The sequence below is a fragment of the Biomphalaria glabrata genome, chromosome 14, assembly GCF_947242115.1.
Source record: "Biomphalaria glabrata chromosome 14, xgBioGlab47.1, whole genome shotgun sequence".
Taxonomy (NCBI): domain Eukaryota; kingdom Metazoa; phylum Mollusca; class Gastropoda; family Planorbidae; genus Biomphalaria; species Biomphalaria glabrata.
This window is the reverse complement of record NC_074724.1, coordinates 11,212,621-11,225,189: the sequence shown is the minus strand read 5'-3', so window position 1 is coordinate 11,225,189 and position 12,569 is coordinate 11,212,621.

Sequence of the window (12,569 nt, the reverse complement as noted above, 5' to 3'; positions counted from 1 at the left end):
ATTCATGCTAAATAAATTTCCCGTGAATTGACCTGAGCTAAAAACTCCAACAGTTTGTTTTGTTTCATCTAATCTAAAAAACAACATGTGTTAGGAACACAACCACCAGGATCTTTATAAAGGCTTGTAGTTCCGAGGTAGTTCAGCCATCCGTGGCACCTGTTAGTGCAGGCTTTGCGCCACTTATGAGGCACTACCTAATCGTAGTGCTGGTTGCTGACATAGTGGAACCTTCAGGCAATACTTTGGTTGAACGCTCCCGATCCACGCTTCTTAACAGTCCATGTAATAAGAAGGACGCATAGCGTTTCCGACTTCCTAATGGACTTTGTGCATGCATTAGAATTCATTGAGTCGCTGTGTGACAAGCATGGCGGACGAAAGAAACCGCATGATATTATTATTTGTACAATAATACATTACAAAGTACATCCTGACTAGTTTTATCGTTCACAGGCTTTTAAAAAGCACTATGTCAACATTTTGGGTAATAATAAATTAATTAGTTGAAAATGAGCGAATTAAAAAAAAATAAATAAACAATCTAAGCACGTTTACGATAAAATGACTATTTCATTGTTTGATAAAGAATACGTTTTAAAAAATGTAATCTACGTAAAGAAGAAGTAAAAAAAAAGTAAGTCTAAGGCTTGTAAAGAGGTTACGTTAGTTCAAGATGATTCCAATGCTAAAAAAAAAGTAGGCCTACTCTTTTGTTTCATTTCGTTTCGTTTCATTTAGTTTAAGTTTTCAATACTTCACATTGTCTGCTGCTCGCACAGCAGTTAGATGATGATGGAAATATTATAAAGGACAATACAACCAAACATACTTAAAAAATGTTAACATTGTAAGCGAAATATAGTAAAGTAAGCAAAATTCCCACTTTCAGACCTTGTGGTCTATAGGGCAGATGATGTAAAGGTCATCTGTTTCCGCGGCCTACGGTTTACGAGGGTGTCATTTGGCCAGCACAACGACCAACCGTCTTTACTTTTCCCCAACTAATGTCAGGTACCCATTAGAGCTGGGTGGATTTAGAAGCGCCCAAAGATCCCGAAATTAAAAATCCCAGTCTTCGCCAGGATTCGAACCCGGAATCCAAGCACTTTGCCGCTCAACCACCGCGCCTCCATTAACGAAATTTAGATAAATAAAATATTTACCCGCCAAATGATCACTTTATAAAAGACGTTTCAGCGTTATTGGCTTGAATGGTTTAGAGTTTAGAGTTATGGAAAGTACAATACAGACATTCAAAGGAAACTAAAAACTGAACCTCAATAGATTGCACTATGTATAAGAAATGAACTAAAGAGGGAGGAGCGACGTGAAATGTTAGGGGAAAAGTCAAAATTGTGTGTATTGGGAGTGTGTGTGTGTGTGTGTGGGGGGGTGTTCAAATACTTATGTCTTCTTATCTTGTAAAATACAGACGTTACTTAAAAAAAAAGAAGATGATAACGTCCTGCACGTGTCCTAGGTCAATCTAGTCATGCATGTTAAATAATGATTTAAACTCGGCAAAGTCTTTGGTTTTCCTGACTAATTCAGGCTACCCATTCCATGCTCTTATAGAACTTGGGAAGAAGGAGCATTTGTACAATTTCGACCTAGCATATAAAACGAGGAATGTGTGTACTGTTATCTCTTATGTCTGAGTATTTTTTAAAATTAGGTTTTGATTTTGTATGTGAAGAAAATGGTTTAATGTTTTATATATAATGTATTCTCTCTCTCTCTCTCTCTCTATATATATATATAGAAATAGGAAGTAGACATTTGGGATTGAAAGCTTGATGCGGAAATGAAAATAAGGAAAGAGATCTCAGTTTAAATGACAAAGTTTTTTTTTTATTTAAACCTGTTCATCTTTTACCCACGACTTAATCACGTGACATTCTCGCGGTAACGGTAATTCATCTTACCTGTACACTGTCCTACTTTAGCAGGGGGAAAAATTGCTATTGAAAACGGGGAGGAAACAAAAAGGGAGGTGAGAGGGGTCACACAGGCCAGTGGTTCACAAAGTGGGTGGATTCCGAACCGGGGTTCCGGGTTCGAATCCTGGTGAAGACTGGGATTTTTAATTTCGGGATCTTGGGGCGCCTCTGAGTCCACCCAGCTCTAATAGGTACCTGACATTACGTTATGTGTTGCGCACATTTTTAAAAACTGCAGAATCAAATTTTCCGAGCTCTTCCATTTGTAGCACGAAATAATTTCAATATGTAGGAAGCTTTAGACTTTTATTTTATGACTTCAAACTTAATTAAAAAACAAACGAGCAACTAACTAGCGGTAATAAAGGAGACTTGATACAAAGATCAACTGCAACGCATGGAGGTATTGTTAAAATTATAACTCAATTCTTCATTAGTTGGTAAAAGTAAAGTTTAATTTAGCGTCCCCAACTGTTTAGTTTCTCGTGAAAATATCCCATTCTAGAAGCATACTAATAATGCTTTAATAATCAGTTGGCGAATAAAGTTTAGTGCCGTGGATGTTGCATCATGCTAGTAGACAATGTATTGTGAAGTGATGCTCGAATTGGAATACCAGAAAATGCAGACAGTGTCCTTTAAAACAACATTCTTTAACAAGAGGCCCAAACAAGACACTGACTCCGAAACACAGCTATAGAAAAAAAAAATATGGGGGCTGGAAATCTCCCTGATCTGGAAACAGTTCATCTCAGATATTGGTCTAGTCATCGAAACCCTCCAACATAATAATGAGAACGAAGATGAAGAAGAGGAAGAATACCACCCTTCATTAGAATTGATTAACGCAGTGATGTGACAGGTGTCCGACCTTTTTCGCGCTGAACTGCCATAAAAATATGGACACATGTGTCGGGGGGGGGGGGGGGGGGGGCTTAGAGCAAAAAAAAAAAAAAAAAAGCGGAGTCCAGTGGAACTGATCCTCTGCGGCTTCATTAAAACTTTAGCAGTAGATTCGAGGGGCACACCTCGTCTTGGGCCGGATATGATCAGCGGGCCGTAATTAGGTCATCACTGCAACGAGCTTCTGGTCTCAACTGCCCACACTTTCCGACGTGCTAGGTCAGGGTTGATAGGTCTCGATAGAGCCCGTACTAAAACCACATGACTTTATAAAGTTTATTTTGTTCGTAAGATGACGAAGAAGTAACTTTTTCTGAATGTTATGGCTTTGACTGCGCTATTCATAATCTGGTCCTAAAATAGATATTTAGAAACATCACAATGTCGTAGACAAAAAAAAGTAACCTACTTTTAAACAATTTGCTTAAATTAAAACAACTCATGAGTCGGTTATTGAATGCAGAGTTAGATGGGCTCAAATATAATGCGGGATCCACTGTTTAGACATAACACTACGGAAAAGGTGACTTTCTCGGGTCCCTTGGATGGGTCACTCAAGGGGAAGGAAGTCTTGTCAAGGTGGCACTAGCCTGCTTTTATTTAATAAATAGCCTCCCATAAATGTCAGTCTTAGAGACCTCCCCCCTCCCCTGACATACACACACCTGAAACACATCTCACACTTGTTTGTTCTAAAGCGTGTATATTTATCATTGAGACGATGGTTCGGCATTGTACGTTTTAAGCACAGGGCAGTATATGTGTGTCTCCATTAATGTGTGTGCATGCCACTTGGACAGTAGTTCACCTTTGTAGGTTGTAAAACACGCATATGTGTGTGTGTGTGAGAGAGAGAGTCTTTAACTTTATGTGTTTGTGAATTTACGATACTCCCACTTATGCACTTATATATAGTACAGTGAATTATGACTTTCTAAAATTAGCGCAAGTCATTTAATTTAAGAATATGGGCACGATTTTGAGTTGTTTTGTGTGTTAAGAATAATGTGTTGTTTTTTAAATCACTGACTCCTGTTTGAAACACAGCGTACGTTCCTATTCGTGATAAACATAGCCACAGCAATGACGCAACCTTTACGATTTCAAAAGAATTGCCAAGGTGTTATGATTTTTACAATTCTAACACCCTGGTGGACAAAAAAACAACAACAACAAATAATGGCAAACAGTATTCATATGGTGTTTGTAACAACATATTAGGCTACATAAATATATAGGTAAATTGGTGGTTGATGTTCAGTGACGTACAGAAGGTGCCAGGTTTCGGGGGCAGTAAGGTCACACCAAATGTCCCATTAGTGTTAGTAATTCAGTTTTGCATTGCCAGAAGGAATCCATATAAAACTAATTTATAATGTAAACGAAGTGTACCAACGTAAAGACACAGATATATATTTGGTTTGGCTATCCATTTCGGCGCCCCCACTCGCCCTGTTGCAATCTCTGACATGTCAGGTGTACCCAGTGGTCGAATGTCGCACCTCCCACTGATTCCACCAAAATCTAAAGGGTACCTGACATACATTGAGAAAGTAAATGTGATTGGTCTTTGTCCTGGCCACATGACACATTCGTTAACCGTTGAGCTTTAGCCTTTCATCATCTACCCTTCGTATATCGCAATATTGATGAGCGAATGCAGAGATGTCCGTCCAGATCGCAGATCACATATGAAAATCTATGTACCTTCACCAGAACTTAAGGACTCAAACCTGCGAAATTCGGATTAGCCACTTTTTAATTACTGTTTTTTTTTTTCAAAGTTAATTATAAACATAGATCTGTTTGATCAAGATTTGGACGTTTAATCCACGAGGACTTCGTCAGATACAAAAGACCAAAACTTACATGTATGGAATGTTTACGACCATATAGAGTCATAGTAATGATTAATAAACAAAGAGTACTTATTGTTTTACATTTGGCACATTTCTTTCAGAGTGTGGGGCTTCTCGCATAAATGATGAAGTCCGTGAAGTCTCGCTACCAAGATCTGACTTCTTTCGGCTGACATCACAAGAGTGTGATTCTGATCTATAACCCTATTAATGATTGGCCTCGTTCTGACCAATTGCTAATATCAATTGGTAATTAGATCTAAATGTGAATATGAAAAACTTAACTTTTACAATTAAAATTGTTTAATGCATCTGAATGCATCATGTATCTCCAGTGTGTACTTTCATTGCAAACAGAGTTTTAAATGTAAAAAAAAATATAATATAATGTATTCTTATCGGTAAACCAAATGCCATGCCCAGTGAGTCATATTTAGTGAGCCAAATGTTGGTGAACCAAATGTATGTCAACCTTTGGTAGGGAACGAATTATTATCGAGCTAATTTTCTAACACATTCCGGGAACCATTAGTCGTGGAACCGTTATTAAATTTCCATCTAGATCTAGGTCTACGCTCTAAATTAAAATAATGAATAGTCCCTTTGTTCAGGATAATTTACAATGCATGCTCCTTAAACTTTAAGAAAGAAACCAGAAAAGATATTAACAACAAAATAAATCGCAAAATAATCTCTACTAGAATGATCCAAATCATCTATACTTTATAGTCTAGACTAGATCTACATACTTAGATCTAGATCTATTCCTATACATAGATTTCATCTAGATCTAATGGAAAAATTAATCTAGATTGACTATATTAAATAATTAATAAAAATAGATTAACATCTTGTGATACTATAAACTTAACTGGGTTTATCAACAATCTGAATCTTATTTGTTTCTAGACCAACATTCATTACATTTATTAATAATTACGTTAGAGTTATGGAGCCAGATTGGCGAGAACTAGAATTGTCTAGATGATAGATCTAGATTAGGCTACTATGATTAGTATTAAAATCATCTATCTAGATTAAAGAGTAGATCGATTATAAATTATATTATATTAATATTATTAATTGAAGGAAGGATTGAGTTTTATATTTATATATTAGAACAGTGGCATAGAAAGTTACCAGTGGGCCTGGGTTCAAGAATATCTTGGTGGGCCCCACTTCCCCAAAAAGACAAACTTAGTGTGTGACATAACAAAAAATTGAGAAGTGTGGTACATGACATACTGATATACAAGTCAGGTATATTGGTATATTTACCAAAAGTGGCAAAAGACTTCCAATGCAAATATTGTACCTTTTTAGATTATATTGTTTAAATCGGCTTTTATAAAAAAGCAATCAATATATTCACAGGGCTCTTGTGGGCCCAGTTTGGATACGAATGATGGGTTCATGCTCAGTGAACCCTTTGCATCATGGTTGGTACGCCCCAGGCTGAGGGCCCCTATTGGTCATGGGCCTGGGTTCATTGAGACCCTTCGCGCCATGGATGCTACGCCACTGGATCAGAATATCATTAGATCTAGATCGATCTAGTCATTACATTTAAACTTTAAAGTTAGTTTAAAGTTAGAACTAGATCTAGGTCCAAGAGTAAGAGTTAAAAAGTTAGAATAAAACTGTAGATTATTAAATAATAATCTAGGTCTAATAATAATTTTAAATTAAACATAATAAATAGAATCTAGTTATAGATCTAGATCCTTTTAATTTTTGAATTCAATAATTGGATCTCAACAAGACAACTACAATTATTAGTATAGACTTAAAGAACAGTTAGATAATAGTTTAGACTAAAAACTGTGGTCAGCGACACCCCAGGGGTCTGTGAGATGACTGAAAGGGGTCTGCAGAAAGATGAAAATTGTATACAATTAAAATAACTTTTTTCACTAAAAGCCAATTTATCCGACAGGTTCAGGTTTAGGATTACACATTACATGTAAAACAAAGAAGAAAAAAAAGTAATAATCAACTCATCCCTCACTACTGTTGAATATATCTATTAGCCCACATACTATTCTATGAAGATATAAACCAAAGATTTCAAGACATTCTTGACTATTGGATATTCTCAACTGGGTATTGAACCTTTTTGTGCATGGACAAACTCAGATGAATCCATACCAGCATATTGAAATATCCACAAACAAGGAACTTAAACAGCTTTCAACAAGGATACCACAAATTCTGGTTACTAAAACAGATTCCAATTTTATATCCTGCATTATGGGTCACTGTTCAGAAATTGTTGACTGCGTTCTTGTCTTCTTATTTGGTACAACATGGATTTGTAATGAAATTTCACAAAGACATGAAACTAACTAGAAATTTGTGCTATTTCAGATTTGCGGTTGCTACTTACAAACAATGAGCAAGACATTAATACCCTCATAAAATCTCATCAACATCATCCAAGACATTAATTTTGTTTATTTTTATTTTTAACAAAAGTTATAATCTAAATAAGTGCTCCTTCAACAAAATGTTTTTTTTAATACTAGATATAGACCATTGTGGCAAAGGTTTTTAAAGTGTTTATAATGTGTTTGCTAATTTGTTTCTTTCTTTGTTTTAATATGATCCTCTTTACAAAAAAATTTGTGTACATTTTCTTTAATGTTAGTAAAATTTTTTCTACCTTTTATTTTTTAGAATTGGGAATAAAATTGAAATCGAAGACTAACTAGTGACATGTATTACTGCTTGAAATAAAAACTAAACTGAACCTGCAAGGAATTAAAGGTGGCTTGCGACTGACATCAAGAAATTTCTTCTATCTCACACACAGGTAAAGAATTATTACATAATCTTTTGAAATATTTTGTTTGACCCAACACACCAGGCTTATTAATAGAGATTTTTCATATAAAAACTATTTTGTTTAAGAATAACTTTATTTTTATTTATGTTTATTGTTATGATTATTGTAAAGTTTCTGTGTCTGTGAGTCTTTTAATGATTTATTTAATAATAAATTAGAAACGGTTCTGAAACATGGAAACAGCTGAAGCAAAAACAAAAAAAAGTTCAGACCTAAATCAAGAGATGTCTGAGAAATATCTTTAAAATTTACTTGTACGACAAAGTAGAAAACACCAAACTGTGGGAGATGAGTAGGCAGAAAAATATAGAGGTGCAGATCTTAGTGAGGAAGTGGAGATGGATTGGTCACACCCTTTAAAAAGATACCAACAACAGAGCTAGACAGGCCTTAGAATGGAACCCCAAGGGAACAAGATGTAGAGGAAGACCAAAAAGAATGTGGCGATGCAGTATGCTAGATGAAGCTGAGAGGACAGGAAAGAGCTGGGAAGCCATTAAAAAACTAACAAGAGAAAGGCATTTTTTTTTGCTGAGGCTCTATGTTCCATGAGGAATGCAAAGGAAAGATGATGATGATATTAGAAATACATTTGACCTTATTCACACTAATCTAAATGTCATTTTTAAGTGTCCTAAAATACATGTGACCTTATTCACACTAATCTAAATGTCATTTTTAAGTGTCCTAAAATAGAGATGTATAAACATACATACTCAGAATTATTCGTAGGCGTAATTTAATGTTTTTTAAATTAAAAAAAAAAATGTAAATATGGTAATCTTAGCATGAATGTTTGAGATCTCTAACTTCATAGTTACAAATGTTTTCATAAATATCTATTTTATGGATATTAAATTTCTGTGATTGTTAATACTTTTTTTTATTTGATTGTGTCATGCACAATTATAAAACAAATTTTCTATTGGATAATGAAGTTATTATTATTATTATTATTATTATCATCAATATTTTGTTATTTGTTGATCATGTGTTCATATTTTATTATTTGATCTTGTGTTGGTAATTTATTATTTGATAATGTGTAATTATTTTTTTTATCTTGACCAGCTTTCTCTAAGTGTTTTATAAATCTGGTTTGGTCAGCTCATCTTTTTGGTCTTAAAATTGTAAGGCCACTGGTTGTGATGTTTAGTTATAACTGTATCTAATATGACCAAAGACAACATAAATGACTGAACGAATGGCAATGTCTTTGATTATGAAGATTAAGGATGAGTCAAAGATAACATATTAAACAGCCAAATAGTGCATTTTGAAAATTATAAATGTTTTAGTACTTTATATTATTTTCTACAACAGTGTTTCTCAAACCCTAGCGTTCAGCGAGGCCTTATTAGGTGTTCCCCAAACTACTGGAATAATAAACTAGTAGGCCACAATGTGAATTAATCTCTCTAAAAAAAATAAAAGTGTCCATATTATTGTTTGTTGTATTCTATATGTATTGAAGAATGATTCTGATTAGGATACTATTTTTTCTAAAAAAATGCATTGGTTGTTACATTTTTCTGTATTTAAATAAATTTTGTTTCAAGTTAAAGTAATATTTGTTTATGTTTGTTGAGTTCGCTTGTCCTGTTTTTTCTGGCTAAAACATATCATCTCAAGTAAGCAATAAGCATTTAACACCAAAGAAAAAAACAGAAAAAAAAGATGTTTAAGTTACAAAATGTAGCACTGATGATTAATAAAAGATACATTTAATATTTGACTATTTTGTACTAGCAGTTTCATTGGAATCTGACCTTAAAAATGGCTTCACATGTCTCATAAAATCTATATTATAATTTAAATGGCTTCACATGTCTCATAAAATCTATATTATAATTTAAATCTAAACTATTAATTGAGACAAATAGTTAATTTTAAAGTTTATTTCGTACTGAATAACAAAAAAATGTAAAGAAAAAAAAAGAAATGACTAGGGAAACATTAGATACAAAACACAGTTACATGAAATACTGAAGAAAAAATTGACACTTTCCTGTTCTCCTCCTTACCTCTTTTTTTTTCACCCTTCATCCTCCCCCCCCCTTAAAATAAACAAAATAGAATAAAAGAAGCATGCATTTATGCTGTTTATCGTGGCTGCTGTAGTTCATAGAATAGACAAAATAAAATTACACATTCATAGCATAAAATAATTTAAATTACAATTTACAATTACAGGTATTGTTTGTGCATTTGCACTACACACTAAAATCATAGTTTTATTTACCATACCCGTACAGTATGTTACTATACCGTTAAACTACACGGAAAGTTAACTCTATTAATTTTGATAGGTGTAACAATTGAGATTAAAGGCTGACTAACTGGAATTAGGATGACAGACATTCTTTACATTTGTTTTCAATTACAAACAAGAACATTACAAAGAAATCCACAGTAGAAATTCATTGAATGGCTATACAAGACACATGCGTCTTAATATATATTATTTTTTACACTACACAGTCAACGAACACCGAGATCGTATGTTAACTGCTTTTAAACTTTATATATAAATTTTTAAAAAATCCCCACAAAAGAGGCATGAAGCCAAAAAAAGAGGTGAAAGAAACGAGGCATAAGGCCCAAGGATTCATATGATTTAACTGCCAAAAATTGAATAGTATCACAAATACTCAGGTTTCTTTAAAAAAAGAGAGATTCGAAGCCAAGCGCTTAACCACTCAGCCACTGCGCCCAACACCTTTTCCCATGCACATCATAGAAAATAACTATAGGAGAATGGGAAGGCAGGAGGCGAATTAATGTAGATCTAGGTTGTTGACCTTTTATATCTCTTAGTCTCTTTTTGAATCAATACGGCGTATTCAGCTGAAGTTCTATTGACACTGGAATAGAATTGTTGGAAAGTTTTGGACGTTCTGTCAGCAATGAAGATTATTACGTCCTATCTCAAAAGTCATGCACGACGACAAGGTATAAGATAAGAGTCATTGAGTAAGATAAAAAGCAGAAAGTTCTTGTAGCGTTCTATCACGTGATGCATGCGAGCGAGAATGACTCTCCGAAACAGCCACAGAAACGCTTGATGAGACATGGTCCTATTACGACTGACTGCAACAAACAACTGAATAGTGATATCTAAAGAATGACTCACTTTCGGAAATTTCCGCATCGTCCTTGGCTACGCTAGAACGGTTCGGTCGACGGACTCAAGTGCTTTTCAAAAATGTATTTTGTCTATTATGCAACAGAAATCTTCACTGACTGCCAAAAAAAAAATCTTTAATCGCCATGACCTTTGGAAACTTACTTTAATTTCCGAAATTTTGCCTTGACCTTAGCCCTAGATGAACCTGATCTTTGACCTATTTCACACGTTCAAATTTTTTTTTTACAATGAATTTGTTCTTTTTCTTTACTTTAGTCTGTAACCTTTAAGAGATTCAAAAACTTGTAGATATGAGCTGAACTGCTCAGTGGTTGCCATGTAAGGAATTTCTGCCTGGGGTTTGTTTTTCAGGGAGGTTTCTTGGGAACATGGTGTAATGAGAAAACATACATATTTATGAAATAGTGTTTTTTTTTTTACAAAGCTAAAATCAAATCACTCTGTCTGAATGGTAAAAAGTTTGTATACGTTATTTCTTCGACATCCAATCTCGGATTAAGCTGAAATTTAGCGCAATTATTTCTTGTACCTGAAAAGTAAGAATCAATCCAAAAATAAAAATAAAAAAGTAACCAATTAGGTATTCAACTACTGTTATCTTGAACAAAGGAAAGAAGTCGTACTTGACAGACGTGATGGTATAAGTACAATAGACACATTGAGGACTCTTGAGCCCTGAGAGAACATTTCTTTTTTATGCATTAAAAAAAGATCATGTAAACATTCACCAAGATACCTCCTTCTTTCTCTCCCTTTCGCAACTGGCCCAGACAAGTGATAGGATCATATTGCATTGAGAAAGCTAAAAGCTTTTAACAATTGGTATAAATATTTCTAATCGCATAGATTTATCATGTCTAGGTCAATTGTACTGATAATTACATCACTAATACAAACTTATTCAGACAATTACAGTTAATACAAGCTTTGTTTTTTTAAAAAGGTATTTATTTTTTTTTTTTTTTGTATTTCGATGACATTAAGTAATTCATAGGGCAGAAGATGTTAAGGTCGTTTCTTTGGCCAACAAGGGTTTCATGTGGCCAACACAACGACCAACTGCCTTTACTTTTCCCAACTTAAGACAGGTACTCATTACAGTTGGGTGGACTCAGGGGCGCCCTTAAAATCTCGAAAGTCAAAATATCAATCTGTACCGAGATTCGAAACAGGACCCCAGGTTCGGAAGCCAAGTGCTTAATCGCTCAGCCATCTCGCCCCCACATAAGAAATAAAGGTAGACTCATTTTCGTCTTAATATCTTTGTTAACATCAGAAGGCTATTGAGAGGAACTTGACCAGTGGTTTCCAAACTTTTATGTCTCGTAGACCCGTTGCCATGTTTTCCAGTTTTCAGTAGTCCCCATGATATGAAAATGGAATAACAATTATATAACAATAACAATGAGAACCATTGTGAAGATATTCTGATAAGTCTTAAGAGCTGATATCCATTTTTTAAATTGTACTTTAAGCTCTTCGTTAGTACTTTTCCAAACAGTTCTTCATAAATCATCATCATATGGATTGATTATCAATTGAAATATTATTATCAGAATATCCTCAAACTTTAAAGCTGAAAATTAGACCAGAAGACGAAAAGAAAACTTAAATAGACCGTCTGCGGACAACAGCTTTTGTTTGCACGAGATCGGGAAAATATGAAGGGCGCAATTGAGTTTGCGTAGTCATGTGAACTCATCCTTTATCTTCGGAATCGAAGACATTGCCATTATTATTATTGTCTCAAATGATCCTCCAGCTGAGATGATTCTATAACGTCATTACTTTGCTACATAATAGAAACATAAACAATGAAGATAGGAATTCAATATCAGGGTTGAAATTAAAAGGATTGACTAATGCACATG